The sequence below is a fragment of the Bubalus bubalis genome, chromosome 14, assembly GCF_019923935.1.
Source record: "Bubalus bubalis isolate 160015118507 breed Murrah chromosome 14, NDDB_SH_1, whole genome shotgun sequence".
Taxonomy (NCBI): domain Eukaryota; kingdom Metazoa; phylum Chordata; class Mammalia; order Artiodactyla; family Bovidae; genus Bubalus; species Bubalus bubalis.
The window spans coordinates 7,562,950-7,587,153 of record NC_059170.1 but is presented as its reverse complement, the minus strand read 5'-3'; the positions used below and the strand labels follow the sequence as shown (position 1 = coordinate 7,587,153).

The 24,204-nt window shown below is 47.0% G+C and overlaps 1 non-coding gene across 1 annotated transcript; it reads right to left on the bottom strand.

Moving 5' to 3' along the window:
* Positions 1 to 6,699: 6,699 nt before the first annotated feature.
* LOC112578990 lies at positions 6,700 to 6,806 on the bottom strand. Its single transcript, XR_003103426.1, has one exon. It is a non-coding gene; the product is annotated as a U6 spliceosomal RNA (small nuclear RNA).
* Between the last annotated feature and the right edge of the window lie 17,398 nt (positions 6,807 to 24,204).

The following is a 24,204-nucleotide window of genomic DNA, read 5'->3' as shown; positions in this document are numbered from 1 at the left end:
GCCACCTCATGCAAAGAGTTGACTCATTGGAAAAGACTCTGATGCTGGGAGGGATTGGGGGCAGGAGGAGAAGGGGATGACAGAGGATGAGATGGCTGGATGGCATCACTGACTCGATGGACGTGAATCTGGGTGAACTCCAGGAGTTAGTTGGTGATGGACAGGGAGGTCTAGCGTGCTGCGATTCACGGTGTTGCAAAGAGTCGGACACAACTGAGCGACTGAACTGAACTGAACTGAGGAGCTGTGCTGAATCCAGCCCAGAGAGCCCACTGAGAATGTGGTCACGTGGTTAACCCGCTTTGAGAGTCACCAGTGGGTTTACAGGGGCAACCACAGTACCTGTTCTTAACTGCGCCCCCCTGGACCTAAAGTCAGACAGAAGCACGGGGGTCTGACCTAGGGAATTATTCTGTTTCTCATCAATGTTTTCTTCATTTGGAGAGAGATTGGATGGTCATGGGGTTTGATAAAAGAAGTCTGGAATTCTAAGACCAGTTTGATCAGACGTCCTGCTCTTTGCAGTTAACCTGAATTGACTTGCCAGTGTTATAGGTTCATTAAATTCTCACCTTTGGGGCACCCCCGCCATTGCCAATGGCAGCCTAGTCATGGCTCTTGACCTGACCAGTGGACCTTTCTCCACGAACGTCTCCTGGAGGAAAGAGCCTTCAGCTCCAAGGTCACCTCCTCCCAGAGGCCTTCCTTGAGGGCTTTAACCAGTGGAGGCACCCCAGCCCCGCCCAGCAGTCACCCTGTATGACATCACCCTGTTGCACTGAGCCCTGGGGCTGTCAGCAATCACACCACAAGCTGTTCTCTGCTGACTTACTGGATTCTTGGTCTCCCCCAGCTAGACGTTCAGCCCCAAAAAGACAGGGTGCTGTCTGGCTAGTTCAAAGTGTATCCCCAGCCCTAGGAGCCTGCCAAGTCCAGAGCAGACATCACGTTAGAGCCTGTTAAAAGGATAAATAATAGTAATAGTAATAATAACTCATGTTAACTGCCTGCTGACTATTTTTTGGTCTCCAGGTGAGGCTCGAATCAAAGTTTTTCATATATTAAGCCACTGAATCCTCCCAGCATTTTGAGGTAGGTACCCTGGCTGCCGCTTTGCACTGGCTGTTCCCTGTGCCTGGAATGTTCTTCCCTCAAAAAGCCACAGGACTCACCCCCTGCCTTCATTCAGGACTCCGCTCAAATGCCAGCAACTCAGAAGCCTTGCCAGCACCCCCTCAACCCATGCCCCACCATTAGGGGCTGAACTGCGTTGTCCCCGCCAAGAAACGTAATGGATTGCCCACCCACCCACCCACCCCCAGCTGAGAATGTGGCCTCTGGGGAAGTAGGATCTGTACAGAGATCAAAATGGAATGGGGTCATGGGGGTGTGCCCTCATCTAAGAAGCGCGGTGCTCTTATTCAAAAGGGACCTTTGGACAGACATGCACAGAGAGAAGATGCTGTGGAGACGCACAGGGAGAAGGCCTTGGGTAGATGGAGGGTTGGTCTGCAGGATTTACAAGCCTCGGAATGCCCAAGAGAGCTGGGAAACCAGCAGAAGTGAGGAGGAGACAAGGAAGGATTCCCCACCCCCGCGCATCCCCACCGACACCTTGGATTCAGACCTCTGGCCTCTAGAAGGGCAAGACAATAAGGCTCTATTGCTTTAAGCTGCCGAGTTTGTGGAACTTTGTTCACAGCCTAGGAAACCAAGACACCAGCTTGTTTTTCTTCCTGGCACTTGCCACCACCTGCCACTGCACTGAGACATTTGTCTCTTTACTCCCCGCACCCAGCCTGGAGTGTAAGTCTCTCAGGGTCAAGGTCTAATGCTCATGCATCTGTTACAAAGCCTGACATGGATTTGTTCTTTCAAGAAGCATCTACTGAGTGCCTACTGTGTGCCAGGTTTTTCTGTAAGTGCTGGGGGTACAGCAGTGAATTTGGCAAATATCCTTTGAAGCTGACAGTCTAGGGAGAAGAGACAGATAATAAACAGGAAATGGTGATAAGTGCTATGGGGACAAATATAGCAGGAAGGGACCCAGGGACTTTGTGGTGGGCGGCAGTGATAATTGGGGTGGACAGAGACCTCCAAAAGGAGGTGACAGCTGAGTGGAGGCCCCAAGGAGATGAGGGAGGAGGCACAAGGGTATCTGGGGAATACATTACAGGAAGGGCCGCGGTTCCCCGCCTAGAGATTTTGCCCCTACCAGAGGACACGTGGCAATTTCTGGAGATATGGAGATGCTGTGGACAGCCAGTACGGAGAGGCCGGGAATGCTGGTGACCATCCTGAAATGCACCCCCCCACCCCCCATCCCCACAACAAAGCTAACTAACCAGCCCCAAACATCTGTAGCATGAAGTTAAGAAGCACAAAGGCATGGGGAGGAGGAAGGCCCGCCCTGAGAGCTTCCTGCAAGTGTAGGTGCTGGGTGCTGGGTGTTGGAGCAGTGCTGGAAGGATTTACACCAGGGCAGGAAACAGCAGCAGAGGAGGTCAGAGGTCGCCAAGGGAGGGAGGAACAAGACGGCCATTGGGACCATTTTAAGGAGCTCAGTTTGTTTCCTAGTTTGGCTGCTTTGAGTCTTAGTTGCATCGGGCGAGATCTTTAGTTCTAGTTCACGGACTCTAACTGCAGCATGTGGGCATCATGGCTCTGCAGCATGTGGGATCTTAGTTCCCCAAACAGGGATCGAACTCGTGTCCCCTGCATTGCAAGGTGGATTCCTAACCCCCGGACCACCAGGGAAGTCCTAGGAGCTCCGTCGTTATCCTCAATGAGACAGGGAACCACTGGCAGCTTTTCAGCAGAGGAGAGACACAGGCTGGCTTACTCTGAAGGATCGCCTCTGGCTTTGCGGCTGCAAGTAGACCAAGTGACGGGTGAGGGCAAGAGGAGGGAGTCCAGTGGAGAGGCTGTTGGGCTATTTCAGGCCCCAGGTGAAGGTGGCCCAGATCAGAGTGGAGACTGAGGAGGTGGAGAAAAGGGGTAAGGTTCTAGATCTGCTTGGAAAGTCCAGCTGATAGGGTTTGTGTGGGGTGGGAGAGAAGTGGATGACTCCAAGGTTTGAGGGCCTGAGTTGCTGAGAAGATGGGGTTGGTGTGGCAGAGATGTGGAGGTAAAGGGGGCAGTGGGTTGAGGGAGGACAGAAGATGGGATGAAGGACTCTTAGTCTTACCGGTAGATGGCAAGGAAGCAGTTGAATAGCCAGGACGGTGAGTGGGGGGAAGGGGGAGTTTGAGCTGGAGGTATAAATGTGGGAAGAGGCATCAGCATATAGACAGTAGATAGTTGGATGGCATCAGCAACTCGATGGACATGAGTCTGAGCAAGCTCCGGGAGTTGGTGATGGGCAGGGAAGCCTGGCATGCTGCAGTCCATGGGGTTTCAAAGAGTCAGACAGGACTGAGCAACTGAACTGAAAGGCATGATAGGGGATGAGATTTCCTAGAACTGGAGGTTCTAGGGACAAGACACAGGTCCAAGGGCCAATCCCTGAGGCTCTCCACGGTTGGAACATTTGGTCCTGACAGTGAACTCCTAAAGATGCCAAGAAGTGTCCGGTGAGCTGGGAGGAGAACCAGTCTAGAGGCGCTTCCTAGAACCCTAGGGGAGAACGTGTCTGAAGGAGGAGGAGTCAGCCACCTCACCAAATGCTCCTGATCGGTCAAGTTGGCTGCAGCCTGAGAACAGACCATTGACTAGACTTACCAACACGATGACCACAGAAGCGCTTCACAAACCTAAACCTTTGTTGATGGACAGCCTCAGACGTCCTCAAAAGATGGTCACTTCAAGCCGTGGGAAAGCAGCAGAGAAAGACATGTGCGTTCAAGCCTGGCTCGGGCATTTTCTAGTTATGTCACCTTGGACATGTTCTTGCCTGCCCCGATGCCCCAGTTACCCCCAACACTGTCAAGTAGATGAGATCATGATAAGTAAAGAGGCTCTTAGCCTCATAAACCCAGAAACGCCTTGTAGGGGGCAGTGACTGTTGCTGGTGTCTGTAAAGACACCACCGCTGAAATCGACACTCAAGGTCACCCGGCTTCTGCTGACATCATCCAGCAGAGAACAGACTGAGAATTCTCAACCTTTCAAGGACAGTATGTGCTGTTAGCGTGAGGTCAGAAACCTTCACGCTGCCTAACAAAGATATAATGCATATATTATGTTAATCTGCATGATTTTGAATAGGAAATGAATACACAGGGTAAAGAATTAAAATATAGAAAGGTATCCAGGGAAAAATTAAGTTTCTCCGATCTTTTGATGCCCTCCCCAGGGGCAATGACTAGCACCAGCTGACAGAAAGTACCCAGCATCTTCCCTGGCAGTGGTACCCCCCTCCTTTTTATTTTTTTTTTAATCTTTTGGCCACACCTCACAGGCATGTGGGATCTTTGTTCCCCCTCCAGGGATCAAACCCACACCTCCTGCTTTGGAAGTGTGGAGTCTGAACACTGGATTTCCGGGGGAAGTCCCAGAAAGGAAATTTAGACACAGACAGACACGCACAGTGGGAAGATGAGGTAAACAGAGGCAAGGAAAAGATGGCCATCTACCAACCAGGGGGAAAGGCCCAGAAAAAAAGTCCTTCTCCCTCCTTGCCCTCGCCCTGATTTTGGACTTGTCGTCTCCAGGACTGTGAGACAGCACATGTCCGTGGTTTAAGCCGCACAATTGGTGGGACTTCACTGTGGCAGCCCAAGCAAGCGTGTGTCGCCTTACCTGCTCCACCACCAGGGGAAGGTCAGCTCCACGGGCACCAGGGATTTATGTTTTGATTTTTTCCAAAATTTTTCACTGAAGGAAAACTGCTTCACGATCTGGTGTTAGCCTCCGCCATACATCAAGATGAGTCAGCCATAAGTACACATGTATCTCCTCCCTCTTTAACCTCCCTCCCACCTCCCACTGTTTTTTTTTTTTTTTTTTTTTTAACATTTGTTTATATTTGTTTGGCCGCACCGGCTCTTAGTTGCAGCACACAGGATCTTCCATCTTTGCAGCAGCAGGAAGGATCTTCGGTTGTGTCTTGTAAACTCCTAGCTGCAGTGTGTAGGGTCTAATTCCCCAACCAGGGATGGAAACCGGGCCACCTGCATTAGGAGCGTGGAGTCTTAGCTGCTTACTGGGCCACTAGGGAAGTCCTGATTTCTGGCTGTTTTTATCACTGCTGTGTGCCCAGAGAGGTACAATCTGGCAGATTGTAGAGGGTCGGTACATTTCCGGAAGGAATAAAAGAAGGCATGTGTGGGCTCCATTCCTGGGCAGGGAGTGTGTGGGGCTGAAGAGGTGCGTAGGACAGCTGTGAGTTACCTATAACTGAGGGGTGGGTAAAGATAGGAAAAACATGCTGTCTTGTCCTGTCTGGACACTGTTCTCCAAATACATAAAAGCCTGTGTGAAAGGTTAAAGATGATAAAAGTCAAAGGTCAGAGAGGGGAAGTGTAGTAGGTTGATTGATGGCCCCCAAAGATATCAGAACCTGTAAATGTTTCCTTATTTGGAAAAGGGGGCAAGTCCGGATGTGATTAAATGGAGGAGGATTTCCAGATGCAGAGATTATCCTGGGTTTTCCAGGTGGGCCCTGACTGCAACCTCATGTATGCATCCCTCTAACAGAAAGGCAGTAGGAGACTTGAAGACAGAAAGGAGACCATGTGACCACGGATGCCGAGACTGGAGTGATGTGGCTGCAAGCCAGGGAAAGCCAGCTGCCTCAGAAGCTGGAAGGGGCAAGAGCCTCCAGCTCTACGACACCTTGATTTTGACCCAGTAACACTGATTCTAGACTTCTGAGCTCCAGAACTGTGAGACGATGAGTTTCTGTGGTTTTGAGCGAAATCAAAGCAAAAGCTGCCTAATTCTGTGTAAGTCCAGGTGTTAAGGACATTCCACGGGCCTCTACCCCGTCCCGCTGCCCCAACCCTGGACAGAACCACCATCGTTTTGTCCCTGGACCTTCACGTATGGCTCCTTTCCTGGTCCCCTCACAGCTACGCTTTCCCCCACATCACAGTCCTGTACCTTCTCCATACCTAGCGTGACCTGAGGATTGTGTTTCTCCCCATGTCTAAATCCTGCCTTTTCACTGCACTTTGGATCTCTTGCAAAATTTCTTTTTTTTAATTTGTTTATTTTTTATTGAAGGATAATTGCTTTACAGAATTTTGTTGTTTTCTGTCAAACCTCAACATGAATCAGCCATAGGTATACATGTATCCCCTCCCTCTTGAACCTCCCTCCAATCTCCCTCCCCATCCCACCCCTCTAGGTTGATCCAGAGCCCCTGTTTGAGTTTCCTGAGCCATACAGCGAATTCCCCTTGGCTATCTATTTTACATATGGTGATGTGAGTTTCTACGTTACTCTCTCCATCCATCTCACCTCTCCTCCCCTCTCCCCATGTCCATAAGTCTATTCTCCATGTCTGTTTCTCCATTGCTGCCCCGTAAGTAAATTCTTCAGTACCATTTTTCTAGATTCTGTATATATGTGTTAGAATATGATATTAATCTTTCTCTTTTGGACTTACTTCACTCTGTATAATAGGTTCTAGGTTCATCCACCTCATTAGGACTGACTCAAATGTGTCCCTTTTTATGGCTGAGTAATATTCCATCGTGTATCTGTACCACGACTTCTTTATCCCTGCATCTGTCATGGATATCTGGGGAGCTTCCATAAAATATGGGACACTTCACGAACTCGTGTGTCACCCTCGTGCAGGCGCCATGGTACTCTTCTCTGTATCATTCCAATTTTAGTATATGTGCTGCTGAAGTGAGAACCAAAATTCTTAAAAAAAAAAAAAATTATTTCCTGTGCTGGGTCTTAGTCACAGCATGCAAGATCTTTGATCTTTGTTATGGCACCTGGGATCTCTAGTTTCAACATAGGAATTCTTCATTGCAGCGTGTGAGATCTAGTTCCCTGACCAGAGATGGAACCTGGCTGCCAGCACTGGGAGCACGGAGTCTTAGCACTGGATCACCAAGGAAATTCCTCTTCCAAAATTCTTGACACTGTCTACAAGACCCAGCCTAGGAATCCAGAACCTAATTTTCTTTGTTGTTGTTGTTGGTGACATGGTTTGATTCTTTAATAATGGTATCATATTACTTGTAAAATATGAAAAGCAAACATAAAAAAAAAGGGAACATAAAAGCCAAAACACTAAACTGAAAAACTATTAGAAATAAATATAATTTTTTAAAAACTAGCAGTATAAATGATTAACATACTCTTCTCTGTTACTCATATTCTTATACAACAAAAAATATACATACATATGAATTTTAAAATCTAGTTAACAATAACAATAAAACCAATTAAGTTGATAGGCACCTAACCTTTAAGAAGAAAACTATGAAACTTTGTTTGTGGAGAAGGAAATGGCAACCCCCTCCAGCGTTCTTGCCTGGAGAATCCCAGGGACGGCAGAGCCTGGTGGTCTGCCGGCTATGGGGTTGCACAGAGTCAGACACGACTGAAGCGACTTAGCAGCAGCAGCAGCAGGGTTGGAAGATAAGAGAATTTGGAAGTGACAACAGCATTTCTTTCTGGGTTAATGAAAATGTTCTCAAATCAATGTTGTACATCTCTGTGCATATATTAAAAGCTATTGAACTGTAAAAAAAAAAAAAGAAAGAAACTTTGTTTGTTGTTTAGTCATTACGTCATGTCCGACTCTTTGCCACCTGATAGACTGTAGCCCATCAGGCTTCTCTGTCCATGGGATTTCCCAGGCCAGGGATTGAACCTGAGTCTCCTGGCTTGGCAGGTGGATTCTTTACCGCTACAAAGGACGTAAAAGAAAGTATAAAAGAATTGAGCCACAAATAGACCCAAGTATGTATGGAATTCTCATAACAGAAGTGATGCATTAAATCAGGGGGAAAAGATGTCTAATTCAGTAAATAATCCTTGAAACAGTAGCTGTTTGGAAAAGAACGGTGCTGGATTCATGCCTTATTCTTTGGCTATCAAAGATGTAATGGTTAAAAACAAATAGACCATAGAAACACTGGAAGAAAGCATGAAAATCTGCCTGCCAATGCAGGAGGCCCAAGAGACATAGGTTTGATCCCTGGGTTTGGAAGATGCCTTGGAGTAGGAAATGGCAACCTATTCCAGTATTCTTGCCTGGAAAATTCCATGGACAGAGGAGCCTGGTGGGCTAGGGTCCCAAAGAGTTGGACATGAATGAGCGAGTGAACACAACACATAACATTTTAAGGCCAACAAGCAACTCAGTTTCAACTTCAGAAGTTAAAACCACCTCCAGTGCTCTTTAGCTCCAGCTGTTAGCTACTACTCAGAAACGTGAGCCCAGTATGGCCAGATCTTATGATTTTTTTAAAAAATCTGAAGTCTAGATTTTTCTGGAGAACACTTTAAAAAAAACCTCACAACTTAGTCCACTTTTAAAAAACATGAGGGAGGGAGGTGGGAGGGGGGTTCAGGATGGGGAACACATGTACACCCATGGCGGATTCAAGTCAATGTATGGCAAAACCAATACAATATTGCAAAGTAAAATAAATAAACAGAAAAAAAAAATCATACAAAAATTTCAATCATTACAAAAATAAATATATAACTAATGAAAAAAAAAACCATGCAACAGCCCAAAATTCGCATGGCCACGCCAGGGCCATCTCAGGCCCATGAACCTCAGGCTACTGCTACGAGCCGGGCTGTCCTCTCGCACTCTTCCCTGTGCCTCAGTGGGGCTACTTTTACTGTTAGTTCCTAAAACCGAGCTCCTGCTGCTTCCTTCCCCGTGGCCTTCTGGCACTTTCCTCTGCACGAGGCCCTGCTTTGCCTTCCTCTGAGCCTGATCAGCACGGACTTATCTGCTTCTCCACTTCCACGGAATTTTCCCCCAAAGGCCCACTGTGGCCACCTCCAGCTAAATTAGTCCCCCCTTTTCCAGTTTGAATCTCTCTTGACTCCTTTTCCGTTTCTCTGTAGTGCTTACCACACTCAGATCAGATCAGATCAGATCAGTCGCTCAGTCGTGTCCAACTCTTTGCAACCCCATGAATCGAAGCACGCCAGGCCTCCCTGTCCATCACCAACTCCCGGACTTCACTCAGACTCACATCCATCGAGTCAGTGATGCCATCCTGCCATCTCATCCTCTGTCGTCCCCTTCTCCTCCTGCCCTCAATCCCTTCCAGCATTAGTCTTTTCCAATGAGTCAACGCTTCGCATAAGGTGGCCAAAGTACTGGAGTTTCAGCTTTAGCATCATTCCTTCCAAAGAAATCCCAGGGCTGATCTCCTTTAGAATGGACTGGTTGGATCTCCTTGCAGTCCAAGGGACTCTCAAGAGTCTTCTCCAAAACCACAGTTCAAAAGCATCAATTCTTTGGCGCTCAGCCTTCTTTACAGTCCAACTCTCACATCCATACATGACCACTGGAAAAACCATAGCCTTGACTAGACAGATCTTTGTTGGCAAAGTAATGTCTCTGCTTTTAAATATGCTATCTAGGTTGGTCATAACTTTCCTTCCAAGGAGTAAGCGTCTTTTAATTTCATGGCTGCAGTCACCATCTGCAGTGATTTAGGAGCCCCCCAAAATAAAGTCTGACACTGTTTCCACTGTTTCCCCATCTGTTGCCCATGAAGTGATGGGACAAGATGACATGATGTTCATTTTCTGAATGTTGAGCTTTAAGCCAACTTTTTCACTCTCCTCTTTCACTTTCATCAAGAGGCTTTTGAGTTCCTCTTCACTTTCTGCCATAAGGGTGGTGTCATCTGCATATCTGAGGTTATTGGCATTTCTTCTGGCAATCTGGATTCCAGCTTGTGCTTCTTCCAGTCCATCGTTTCTCATGATGTACTCTGCATATAAGTTAAATAAGCAGGGTGACAATATACAGCCTTGATGTACTCCTTTTCCTATTTGGAACCAGTCTGTTGTTCCATGTCCAGTTCTAACTGTTGCTTCCTGACCTGCATACAAATTTCTCAAGAGGCAGGTCAGGTGGTCTGGTATTCCCATCTCTTGAAGAATTTCCACAGTTTATTGTGATCCACACAGTCAAAGGCTTTGGCATAGTCAATAAAGCAGAAATAGATGTTTTTCTGGAACTCTCTTGCTTTTTCCATGATCCAGCGGATGTTGGCAATTTGATCTCTGGTTCCTCTGCCTTTTCTAAAACCAGCTTGAACGTCAGGAAGTTCATGGTTCACATGTTGCTGAAGCCTGGCTTGGAGAATTTTGAGCATTACTTTACTAGTGTGTGAGATGAGTGCAATTGTGCGGTAGTTTGAGCATTCTTTGGCATTGCCTTTCTTTGGAATTGGAATGAAAACTGACCTTTTCCAGTCCTGTGGCCACTGCTGAGTTTTCCAAATTTGCTGGCATATTGAGTGTAGCACTTTGACAGCATCATCTTTCAGGATTTGGAATAGCTCAACTGGAATTCCATCACCTCCACTAGCTTTGTTCATAGTGATGCTTCCTAAGGCCCACTTGACTTCACATTCCAGGATGTCTGGCTCTAGGTGAGGGATCACACCACCGTGATTATCTTGGTCGTGAAGATCTATTTTGTACAGTTCTTCTGTGTATTCTTGCCATCTCTTCTTAATATCTTCTGCTTCTGTTAGGTCCATACCATTTCTGTCCTTTATCGAGCCCATCTGTGTGAAATTTTCCTTTGGTATCTCTGATTTTCTTGAAGAGATCCCCTAGTCTTTCCCATTCTGTTGTTTTCCTGTATTTCTTTGCATTGATCGCTGAAGAAGGCTTTCTTATCTCTTCTTGCTATTCTTTGGAACTCTGCATTCAGATGTTTATATCTTTCCTTTTCTCCTTTGCTTTTTGCTTCTCTTCTTTTCACAGCTATTTGTAAGGCCTCCTCAGATAGCCATTTTGCTTTTTTGCATTTCTTTTCCATGGGGATGGTCTTGATCCCTGTCTCCTGTACAATGTCACGAACCTCCATCCATAGTTCATCAGGCACTTTATCTATCAGATCTAGTGCCTTAAATCTATTTCTCACTTCCACTGTATAATCATAAGGGATTTGATTTAGGTCATACCTGAAGGGTCTAGTGGTTTTCCCTACTTTCTTCAATTTAAGTCTGAATTTGGCAATAAGGCGTTCATGATCTGAGCCACAGTCAGCTCCTGGTCTTGTTTTTGCTGACTGTATAGAACTTTTCCATCTTTGGCTGCAAAGAATATAATCAATCTGATTTCGGTGTTGACCATCTGGTGATGTCCATGTATAGAGTCTTCTCTTGTGTTGTTGGAAGAGGGTATTTGTTATGACCAGTGCATTTTCTTGGCAAAACTCTATTAGTCTTTGCCCTGCTTCATTGCGTATTCCAAGGCCAAATTTGCCTGTTACTCCAGGTGTTTCTTGACTTCCTACTTTTGCATTTCAGTCCCCTATAATGAAAAGGACATCTTTTTGGGGTGTTAGTTCTAAAAGGTCTTGTAGGTCTTCATAGAACCGTTCGACTTCGGCTTCTTCAGCGTACCACACTGGGAAGAATGAATTCATTATAGAATCCAGTCTCCCTTTTCCAGGCTGTCACCTCTGACATATGCCCACCTTTCTTTTTTTCTTTGGCGCTAGTGATAAGAACCCGAACCCGCCTGCTAATGCAGGAGACATAAGAGACCAGGGTTTCCTCCCTGGGTTGGGAAGATCCCCTTGAGGAGGGCATGGCAACCCACTCCAGTATTCTTGCCTGGAGAATCCCATGGACAGAAGAGTCTGGCGGGCTACGGTCCATGAAGTCACAAAGAGTCAGACACCAATGAGCACTGACGCATCATCAACAGCCAGATGAAGAGAGACAAGGAGCCAGGTCCCAAACAAGGAAGCCTCTGTCCTTGAGGGGTGCGGGACCTCGCACAATGGCACGTGGAAGCCTTCTGGTTCCCTACATGGAAGCTGTCTGAGAAAGGACTACAGAGCTGTCCTCTGGGGGTTTTATGGAGGCTTGATCACACAGTCATGACTGACTAAGTCATTGGCCAGTGGTGATTGGTTCGACCTCAGCAAGGAAGACCCAGCATAGCCGATAAATAAATAAATCTTTAAAAAGTAAAGATCTTTAGAAGGAGGATCCACTACTTTGTTTCTCCAGCTACGCAACCTGCATGTGAGTCTGAGTTACGGTGCTTTTCTCCCCAGAGGCTCTCAGTTTCTTGAGTAGAGACATCAGCTGTGGAATCCCTTTGTTCTCCGTCCCCTGAAGCTCACTGCTAGGTGCTTAGTAAACTGTGCCTTTATTTGTTCATGTGTTCATTCATTCTAAGGACAGTATAATGCAGACTTTGAAAAGTCTGCCTTACAGGCCCCAGATGTAAATTTCTAACAGTGCGACACTGTGGAGCCCACCATGCATCACTTATTAATTATTAAAGTATCTTCCTGTTGTGCATTCTGCCTTTTATATATTAATTTGTTTTCTGCTTAAGGGGAGGAAAATTCTGTTATGGTAACAAAACGTAGGCTTTTTATTTAGCAAGGCTGCCTTTGCCTGGCCTGGCCAGGACACCCGTCCTTCATTCTGAGTGAGATCCACCCTAGCGACTTCAGAAGGCGGCCTCTGGAGCCGGGCTGGGACCCCAGGGAGTCCAGCGAGGCCCAGGGCCCCACATTTAAGGAGGCACTTGCTCTCAGGCATCCGCTCAATGCTCGCATGACCCTGAGTGTCAGCGCCTCCTTAAATGCTGCCTTCTGGATGCCTCCTTGCCCCACCCCAGTCCCAGCCTGCTTTTCAGTCCAGGGCCGGGGAGTCCTGGCTCTGTGACAGACCCGGAGGTGGCCAGACCCAGGGATGGGGTCTTCAGCTATGAAATGGGGGTCCTGGTGAGGATTAGGTGATGGGGGCTTGTCAGGGGGTGTGCGCAGAGCTTGGCATGCAGCCAGCACGTAACTGTTTGCTGTCTTTTTACCAATTCTTCCCCCAGCCAAGGCCCAGGCCAGGAGCTTTCTGGAGTTTCTCTAGTCTCTTCCACACACAACCCAGGAGAAGCCTGCATCTCAATTCTGATTCTACAGATGAAGGAACCAGGCTCTGACCCCTGGCCTCCTTCTGACTCCAGCACTTTCCTATTTACCCAAAGCTGGAGGCTTTATTAATAAATAGCAAGTCAGGTGCTTCTTGGCTGGGGATTTCAATCCTCATTGGGTGTCAGGATTACCTGAGGAGCTTGTAAAAGCACAGATGCTTCAGGAAATTCTGGATTAATTGGTCTGGGAGAGGACCAGACATTGAGACAGTTTTTAAAGATCTCCAGGGACTTCCCTGGTGGTCAGGATTCTGTGCTTCAAAGGCAGGGGGCACTGGGTGATCTCTGGTTGGCCACTAGGATCCCATATGCCACACTGGGCAGCCAAAAAAGAGAAAAAAAAAAAAAAAACTCCAGCTGATTCTAATGTACAGTCAGCTTTGAGAATAAAAAGCTTTAAACTATCCTGAAAGGGAACTCCAAAGGGTGGTTGTGAATTTCAGCATCTCATGCGATGCATAAATGCATGCACACATACACACCCCAAGCTTTGCAGTCAGTAAGACGATATATATATATATATATAGCTGAAATTCAATTTCAGCTCCACTTTTCAAACAAATGTGGTTTAGGGGAAATCTCTTTACCTCCCTGAACCAACTTGAGCACCATCAGAATCACCGAGAAGCTTTATTGAACATTCAAAGGCCCGCCCCATAATTTCATCAAAAGGTCTGGGGGGGGGCAGCAACTCTCTAGGTGCCGCTGGTCCCTGGAACAGGCCTTGAGAATCATTGCTGCGTCAATTGCCAAGGTAATAACCTCTGATCAGGTCACCATCTCCTGTTTCAGATTCAATCCTTGACACCTGTAAAGTGTATCACCCTGTATCCTCACAGCCACGGGATCCCATGGTTATCAGTAGTTTAGGAAGGAGGCAACCCAGGTTCCCAAACGTGAAGTGGCATGGTTAGGGTCATACAGCCAGAAAACTGCCCAAGTCTGGGTCTGAACGCTTGTCTATAATTAAAGGCAAGAAAGGACCTGTGCCATCAACTTCTTTTCAGGCAGCAGAGCAAGCTCTCCCACCAGCTGCCAGAGCTCGCCTAGACATCCGCGTGGCACACCCAAGGCTACAAACGGGCAAAAGCCTCCTGGCTGCTCTCTATTCAGCGGCTTGGAGAGCGGCCAGCGCCCGACTCCGTGGAGGAACGGCGCTCCCTGGTGGCTGTTTGGAGAGCCGCATTCCGCGGCCCTAGCGGGGCGCTCTTGGTCTTCTGAGTCATCAGCATTCTTGGGCCCTGTTACTAACATGGAAAATATGATTCAGTTCATTCCATCTGCAGAAAGAACTCTCCGGGTGTTGAAAGGGGGTGGGGACTTCAGAGCTGAGGAATGTCAAGGAAGGGCGGTGGACCGGGCCCTGGGGACTTCAAGGGGCTGGGGTAAAATGGTGAAGCTGGTAAAAGCACAGCTGAGAACAATCGGGACTTTCACCTTTTGACCTTCCCCAAGACTCCTACTGAGGAATGTCCAGGATGAAATCTCCTAGAGTTGTTATCGAAGTCCGGTGTGTTCCCTGAAGGCCAGTGTCCCCCTCCTGATCCGGTCCATTTGTTCATTCCGTTAATCATTCAACAGATATTTTTTGAGTGCCCACTATGTGCCGGCACTGTTCAAGGTGCTGGGAATACAGAAATATGCAGGACAGAAACCCCTAGGATGATCAGTGAAACAACGAATCAATGAATGAATAGAACACATGGAGAAAAATTAAAAGGGGGAATGGAGACCTCACTGAGAAGATGCCATTTAAGCAAAAACATAAGGGAGAGAGAGAGAAAGAGGCCATTATCTGGGGTAGAGAATGTTCCAGAAAGAGAGAATGGTAAGAGCAAAGGCCCTGGGGCAGGGCAAGCATGTATGTTTCAGGGCTTAGAATAAGCTTTTGATGGGGAAATTGGGATATGTTTTTTCATATCCAGGAACCACTTGCCCTGTTATAAATGGAATGGTTTTCACTAAATTCTAAAACATAAATACTTCAGCCTGATCGGGGTGGGTTGAGAAGAGAGACGGAGGTGTAAAAGGGGGAGTCAGGAGCTATAAATACACCTTCAAGAAACTTTACTAAAATAAGGAGCAGAGAAATGGTGGCGTCCCTGGGAAGGACATCTAGGATAGGATCCAGGCGGGAGAGATCCAGGTGGCTCCAGGTAAGACTCCTGGAGGCTCAGCTGGTAAAGAATCGCCTTACAATGCGGGAGACCTGGGTTCGGTCCCTGGGTTGGGAAGATCCCCTGGAGAAGGGAAAGGCTACCCACTTCAGTACTCTTGCCTGGAGAATTCCATGGGCTGTATAGTCCCTGGGGTCACAAGAGCCGGACACGCCTGGGCGACTTTCACTTTCGCGTGTCTGTGGACCTTGGATGACCCCTGGATTTGGGTCCTGGATTCTGCCCTCCTAGATGATTTTGTTTGGTGCCAAGATTTTAATTGGCATTTTGCTGATGACGACTTCCCCACTATGTCTGCTCGTTTACGTTTCCTAAGCATGTGTCTCCAGCCATTGTCACATTGTCTAAAACAGAACGCTTGACGGCTCCATTGAAACCCACGGCCTTTCCATTTGGCTTTATAAGCACGAAAGTGAGGACTGGGCTTTGTCCTCTCCTCCCTCCCACCCCACGTCTGGGCTTGGTCAGCCCTGTGGTCGCCAGCTCCCCATCTCTCGCTCTCCTTGCCTTCATCCATGCCCACTGCAACCAATTTCCTACCCAGCAGTCAGGTGGATCGGAAAAAGTAAATCATACCTGCTGCTGCTGCTGCTTAGTCGCTTCAGTCGTGTCCGACTCTGTGTGACCCCATAGACGGCAGCCCACCAGAACCCCCCTGGGATTCTCCAGGCAAGAACACTGGAGTGGGTTGCCATTTCCTTCTCCAATGCATGAAAGTGAAAAGTGAAAGTGAAGTCGCTCAGTCATGTCTGACTCTTAGCAACCCCATGGACTAGAGCCTACCAGGCTCCTCCGTCCATGGGATTTTCCAGGCAAGAGTACTGGAGTGGGGTGCCATTGCCTTCTCCGAAATCATACCAGACCCTCACTTAAAATTCTCCACTGGTTTTCCATAACAAACAGGAGAAAACCTCTCTACCATGGCCTCCAAGATCCTGCATGATGGCACCCTGGCCTCTGATTTCATTTCATACATTCTCTGACTCTTCCATTATACTCCAACCTGTCCAGCCCCACTTTGTGTTTCTCAAAGATTCTCTTTCTAGGGAGTTTCCCTTGAGATACTCTCCTCCAGGGTCTTCGCATTGCCAGCTCCTTCTTGTCGTCCATTCTTGCTGAAATGTCACTTCCTTGAGAGGACTGCCCTGGTGCCCATTCTAACGTGGCTTCCCCAGCAGAGGCTTTTGTGTAAATGTAGCCTCCCTGCTCTGTAAACCACAATTAATCACTGATTCTAGTGCTCATTAGTTCCTACCAACTGGTTTCCTAGCCCCAGGTCCTGGTTTTTCAAGAAGCCTGGTTCTTCAGCTTTTCTTTTAAGTCAATAAATTCCCCCACAGCCTACCAATATATTCCATCTTGTTTTGCTTAATTTAGGCTTTTGGGGGGCGGGGCTTAATTTAGTTTTCTGTGATTTGTAACTAAAGAGCCCTAAGGATTATAGCTTCCATTATAGGCCACAATCCTTACGGTTCAAAGAGAATTCACTGAACTGCACCTCAGAAATGCTTTAGGTCAATGAAATAATGATGATGATAATTGAGAGTGGTAAAGAATCTGCCTGCAATGCAGGAGATTCAGGAGATGTGGGTTCGATTCCTGGGTCAGGAAGATCCCCTGGAGGAGAGCATGGCAACCCATTCCAGTCTTCTTGCTGGGAAAATCCCATAGACAGAGGAGCCTGGTGGGCTGCAGTCCATGGGGTCACATAGTCAGACATGACTGAAGCGACTGAGCATGGATGAATAACAATAATATGAAATTCTTACCCTTATTGAGCACCATATTAGAATGTGGATTCTATAGCTGTACAGAGACCAAAAGAATAGGAGACTAAGCCCCACTCCGTCTATTGGCTCTAATCCCTTGAATCTATTTGTGCATTCACCACATTTAACCGATGAGCTCTCCTAGTGATGCTCCTCCTCCCTGCCTCTACCTTCACACGTGTCATCACAGTTCGCGTTTTTGTGCATGTCCCCTGTGGGAGTTATACTCAGGTGATGCCATGTCCTAAGGTATGTGGGTGGCAAGTCTGGGCAGGTTGCTCCCAGCAGAGCTGCTCCCACTAACAGCCAAATAGGGGAACCTATGCCCCCTGTGAGGCTTTCCTGGTGGCTCAGACAGTAAAGAATCTTCCTGCAATGCAGGAGACCTGGGTTCGATCCCTAGGGTGGGAAGATCCCCTGGAGGAGGGCATGGCAACCCACTCCAGTATTCTTGCTTGGAAATCCCCATGGCCAGAGGAGCCTGGTGGGCTACAGTCCATGGGGTTGCAAAGAGTCAGACATGACTGAATGACTAACTATTGCCCCCTGCAGTAGAAGTGTTGAGTCTTAACAACTGGACCGCCAGTTCAGTTCAATTCAGTCGCTCAGTGGTGTCCAACTCTGCGACCCCACGGACTGCAGCACGGCAGGTTACCCTGTCCATTCCAAACTCCCAGAGCTTGCTCAAACTCACGTCCATCAAGTCGGTGATGCCATCCAACCATCTTATCCTCTGTTGTCCCCTTCTCCTGCCTTCAATCTTTCCCAGCATCAGGGTCTTTTCAAAGGAGTCAGTTCTTTGCATCAGGTGGCCAAAGTATTGGAGTTTCAACTTCAGCATCAGTCCTTCCACTGAATATTCAGGACTGATTTCCTTCAGGACTGACTGGGGTTGGATCTCCTTGCTGTCCAAGGGACTCTCAAGAGTCTTCTCCAACACTATAGTTCAAAAGCATCATTTTCAGCGCTCAGCTTTCTTTATAGTCCAACTCTCACATCCATACATGACTACTGGAAAAACCATAGCTTTGACTAGATGGAGCGCCAGGGATGTCCCAAACTACCTCTCGTCTTAATCCTTGTGATTCATGGGGACTGACCTTGCTCTCTCCTTGACTGCACTGGCCAATCAGCATGTTGCATCTCTCAGTCAAGTGAAAGCATGAGACTCAAGATGGGCCAGTTTAGAGCTAATTTAGCACTTTCACTGCAGTTTTTGGGGATAAGACTCCTGTGGTGGCTAGGCTGGTAATTCTGGAGTTGTTGGAGGCCATCATTGTTACCATCTCCAGGGAGAAGCTGCTTGAGGGGGTGCAGCCTTCACAGAAGAAAGCCTAGCTGAGAGATGAAGATAAAATATGGATGTCATCGCGTGTGCCCCTGGAACCAACCATGCCTGAAGCTGATTTGCATTGAAACTTACAGAAGTCCATAAATTCGTTCTTTGCTGAAGCTAATTTGAGTTGAGCTTGGGTTACTAACAGCGAGAAATATTTACTGGCAGCCCATGCCTCATCTACCCTGCTGCCAGGCACACGTGGGTCAGAGAACAAACGTTTGTTGATTGAATGAGTGACTCCATGTGTGGGAATAAATAAGACTTGAGAAACAACCCCCATGAGCTCTCGAAGAGTTCAGATGAGGTAGTAATACTGGGAAGGCCCATAAATAAGAAAATGGGCTTTAAAAAAATTCCTTTTGCTAAATTTAAATTCTAAAGCTAAACAAGACATCAGAGAAGGTGATGGCACCCCACTCCAGTACTCTTGCCTGGAAAATCTCATGGATGGAAGAGCCTGGTGGGCTGCCGTCTATGGGGTCACACAGAGTTGGACACGACCGAAGCGACTTAGCAGCAGCAGCAGCAGCAAAAGAGACATAGGAAAGCTCACCCACTGCCGTTCAGTTTTGTTCTTTTTGCTTTTAGACCGTCAAGTCATCCTCATTAAACTAGGAAGGTAACTTAAAACCCAGCCACCTGCCCCCTAGAGGAATGGAGTCCAGACAAACACGCACAAGACTTTCTCTTCGACGACTTTCCAGGGATATTTTCCTTTGCACTCATTTTTATGAAAATCGAGTTGACATAGGTGCTAACAAATCCCAAGAGTGCCACCCAGCTGACAATGATTTGAACTAAACATAACATTTGAACGTTTTTGTCTTCAAATTTTTTTATGCATAAAAAAAGTAATATGGGACTTCCCTGGCGGTCCAGAGGCTAAGACTCCATGCTCCCATTGATCCCCGGTCAGGGAACTAGATCTCGCATGCTGCAACTATAATAGATCCCATGAGTTGCAACTGAGACCTGGTGTGGCCAAAAAGAAAGTAATATGTATATTGATTAAAAAAATTTTTTTTGGCTGCTCCATATGATTTGCAGCCCCCAGCAGTGAAAGTACAAAGCCCTAGCCACCAGACAGCCAGGGATTTCCCTGCATTTGATTTTTAAATTACCAAAGGTCCAGAAGAACAGAAGGGCAGGATCCTTTCCACCTCTGACTGAGGCCCCAGTTGCCTTCTCCAGAGGCAGCCACATCGCCAGGTTCTCTTGTCACTTTTTAGAGATTCTCAGCCTATATAAGTTCTATCAGCCAAGCCTCTTGACTGCAAGCAACAGAGACGCTAGCTTACACTGCAAAGGGGTTTACTGGAAGACTATGAGGAGCTTATGGAATCAGTAAGAAGGATAAAAACTGACGGGAAATGAGGGAGCATAGAAAGAGCCAACTCCTTGGAAAAGACCCTGATGCTGGGAAAAATTGAAGGATAAAGGAGAAGGGGCAACAGAGGATGAGATGGTTAGATAGATTCACCTACTCAACGGACACGCATCTGAGCAAACTCCGGGAGATGGTGAAGGACAGGGGAACCTGGCATGCTGCAGTCCATGGGGTCGCAAAGAGTTGGACACAACTGAGCAACTGAACAACAAAGCATGGAAAATTCTGCCCAGGTCAATGTCGCTACCACCACTGGACACGTGGAGAGCCGGATCATATCCCTGCCTGAGCGCTCAGTCGCTGATTCCTGACCAGCAGAGTAGATCCAAACTCACTGTATGTTGATTTCAGCATTTTTGAGTCAAGAACTGAAACTCCTGGGCAGGAACGTCTAATTGCCCAGGTTATCTGCCTCCACGGTCAGGTGGTGGAGAGAAATTCTCTTTATTTGTAATTTTGAGAAATTTTGCTAAATTTCTTTCCAAGAAAGTGACTGTTTCAGTCTCTGCTTCTAACAGCAGTCCAGAAGAATTTATCTTGCCCCAAAGGTGCCAAGAGAGCATAAAGAGTAGGATTTTGAATCAACAGTGGATGACTGAATACACATTGTGAGAAAGATTAAAAACATCTGAGAGTTGTTGGTCCAAATCTCAACAGAATTCAGAGATTCTAGCCTGGTCCTGCATAAGAAGAGAAAAAAGTCGCCAGGATAACAGAGGTGTAATTGGCCCCCCGTGGCACTTAGGGGATCCCTTTGACAATCAGCCTGTGATGGAGGGGCAGGGTCGGATTTGTTTTTATCTCTATTGTTAAGCCTTGAGTTTCGAACTCATTAGAGAAGAAATCCTGAGGGTACCAATTCTCAAAGGGCCCATTAAGATTTGACTTCGGGGAATGGGCTTTTGAATTGCCAAGCCAAACGAAACCATAAATGTAATGGTGGCATGGTACTGCTGTGTCTAAGTAGCATAAGAAATGAATCAGTTGAGTGACTTTCTTCCAAAGTGATTTTCTTCCAAAACAAGGAATCCGGAAGTACGTAGCTGCTGTTGCTGGGTGAAGGATATATCAGAGCCGGCCAGCTACTCTGTGGTCATCTTGGCCTTTCTTTCACGGTGCAACAAAGTGGCTGCTGCAGCTCCTTGTGCCATGTCAGCGTTCAAGGCAGGAAGAGGTCGGGGAAGGGCTGGAGCCAAGTTTCGTCCGTCCCTTTTATCAGGAAAGCAAACGTATTCCTGGAAATCCAATAGCATAGTTGGCAGCCACAGCTGCAGAGGATCTTTCCAACTTCTAAAATAGGAGGAAGAAGAGAATCAGAGGTTGGAAACAGTAGCTGGCTCAGCCAACTGGCTATATCTGTCCTAAGAAACATAAAAAAGCCATAATGTTTTGGAATATTGAAAGCTCTTGTCTTTCCTTCAGTTCTTGCACCTGACGGGCACTGCCATAATTTTTCATGCCTGTATACGTCTACAGGAGACTTAATAGTAAGTCACTATGTGAGTTATTAAGGGTTATTAAAACGCTGTATTTGTGAACTAAAATTAGCCCATTTATCCCCGCCAGTGTTCTGCCAAGTCAGTCTGGCTGCCACTCAATGCTTGATGGCTTTGCCTTTGCACAAATAGCTGAAATTCCTACAGTTTAAGGAAAAGACACTTTGTTATCGAAGTTATCTTAAATTAGTTATGGTTCTCAGGACCTGCTTCTATTTCCTGTATACAAAAAGATATTGCACCTTCTTGTGATTGAATCGTGGCTTCCAAGAAGGTATGTTCTAGTCCTAACCCTCCTCCTGGTGTGACCTTATTTGGAAATAGGGGCATTGCGGTGTAATTAAATAAGATGAGATCATCCCGGGCTAGGGTGGGTCCTAAGCCAATGATTGGAATCTTTCTAAGAAGAGAAAACAGACCTTTGTGCGCTGTTTATGGGAATGAAAATGGCGCAGCCACTGTGGAAGCTAGTTTGGCACCTCCTCAAAAGTTAAGCATAAAGGGACCTCTGGCCAAGGAGTTGTGCTCCTGGGTATACAGTAGGCTCTCCGTGTCAGTGAAACCTCCATCCTTGGATATGGAGGGCTGACTGTAGGTGACTTTAACATCTTTGGATTTTCATATCCAAGGGGCTGGCGGGATGATGGTGGTCCTGGAACCAATCAATTGGTTGATTATCTACCCAAGGTAATTGAAAACAAATTTTCAAAGACACGAATGTTCATAGCAGGAGTATTCACACAAGCCAAAAAAAAAAAAAAAAAAGGCAGAAATAACCCAAATGTCCATCAACTCATGAACAAATAAACACAATGTATTATATTGGTACAACAGACTACTAACCAGTCACAAAAAGGAATGAAGGGGAATTCCTTGGAGGTCTGGTGGTTAGGACCCTACACTTCCACTGCAGGGGGCACGAGCTCAATCCTTGATTGTGGAACTAAGATCCTGCAAGCCATATGGAGTGGCCAAAAAAAAAAAGGACTGAAGTACTGATCCATGCTACAACAAACACGTATGAACCTTGAAAACATGCTCAGTGAGAGAAATCACATGCAAGAAAGGCCACTTACTGCATGATTCCATTTATGTGAAATGAATGGAATAGGTACAACCATATACAGAGAAAGCAGGTTAACGATTGCTGGGGGCTGAAGGGAGGGAGAGAAGAATGAGGAATGATGCTAATGGGTATGGAGTTTCCTAAATTTTAGGACGAAGAAAATGTTTCACAACTAGACAGAGGTGATGGTTACACAACACTGTGATGTGTAACCTCCAGTGATGGTTAATTTTGTGTTATGTGACTTTAATCTCAATTTAGAAAGAGAAGGAGGAAGAGGAGGCAGAAAAGGGAAAGAAAGAGTCATAACATTTATTGCTGGTGGCCAAATGGAGGAAGTCCATATACATTTGCATATTGTTACAGTGGCCTTTGGTCAATATCTTTTAACATTTTAACACTTCTGTGGGATAGGTTCCACTCTTAGGAACCAATATGTAAGGATATACATATTGTATATGAACTATAAAGAAAGCTGCGTGCCAAAAAATTGATGCTTTTGAATTGTCGTGTTGGAGAAGACTCTTGAGAGTCCCTAGGACTGCAAGGAGATCCAACCAGTCCATCCTAAAGAAGACCAGTCCTTAATGTTCATTGGAAGGACCAATGTTGAAGCTGAAACTCTAATATTTTGGCCACCTGATGCAAAGAGCTGACTCATTTGAAAAGACCCTGATGCTGGGAAAGACTGAAAGAAGAGGAGAAGGGGACGACAGAGGATGAGATGGTTGGAAGGGATCACCGACTTGATGGACATGAGTTTGAGTAAACTCCAGGAGTTGGTGATGGACAGGGAGGCCTGGCGTGCTGCAGTCCATGGGGTCACAAAGAGTCGGACACGACTGAGCGACTGAACTGAACTGAAGGATATACATGAAAGATTTATTCAGTATTGTTCATAGTGGCAAAAATGGGAAACAAAGTGAATACCCATTGAAAGGATAGTGAATACATCGTGGTATAGTCACACCACAGAATACTACACAACCATTAACATGCTCTCTGCCATTCTCCAGAGAAGGCAATGGCACCCCACGCCAGTACTCTTGCCTGGAAAATCCCATGGATGCAGGAGCCTGGTGGGCTGCAGTCCATGGGGTCGCTAGGAGTCGGACACGACTGAGCGACTTCACTTTCACTTTTCACTTTCATGCATTGGAGAAGGAACTGGCAACCCACTCCAGTGTTCTTGCCTGGAGAATCCCAGGGACGGTGGAGCCTGGTGGGCTGCCGTCTATGAGGTCGCACAGAGTCGGACACGACTGAAGCGACTTAGCAGCAGCAGCAGCTGCTGCCATTCTCACCTGGAGAGCTTTCCATGTGATACTGTTTTGCTTTTAAATGATATTTATTTATTTACTTATTTTTGGCTCTGCTGGGTTTTCATTTCTGGGTGGGCTTTTGTGTAGTTATGGCGGCTGGGGGCTACTCTTTAGTTGCAGCGCGTGGGCTTCTCACTGCAGTGGCTTCTCTTACTGCAGAGCACGGGCTCTAGGGCACAGAAGCTTCAGTGGTCTCAGCACGTGAGCTCAGGAGGTGGGCTCCTGGGCTCTAGAGCACAGGCTCAATAGTTGCGGCACACGGGCTTACTTACGCCAGGGAGGCCTGGCGTACTGCGGTTCATGGGGTCGCAGAGTCGGACACGACTGAGCGACTGAACTGAACTGATAGACTGGACGTTCTCCCTGTCCATCGCCAACTCCCAGAGTTTACCCAAACTCATGTCCCTTGAGTCAGTGATGCCATCCAACCATCTCATCCTCTGTCGTCCCCTTCTCCTCCTGCCCTCAGTCTTTCCCAGCATCAGGGTCTTTTCAAATGAGTCAGTTCTTCACATCAGGTGGCCAAAGTATTGGCATTTCAGCTTCAGTCCTTCCAATGAATATTCAGGACTGATTTCCT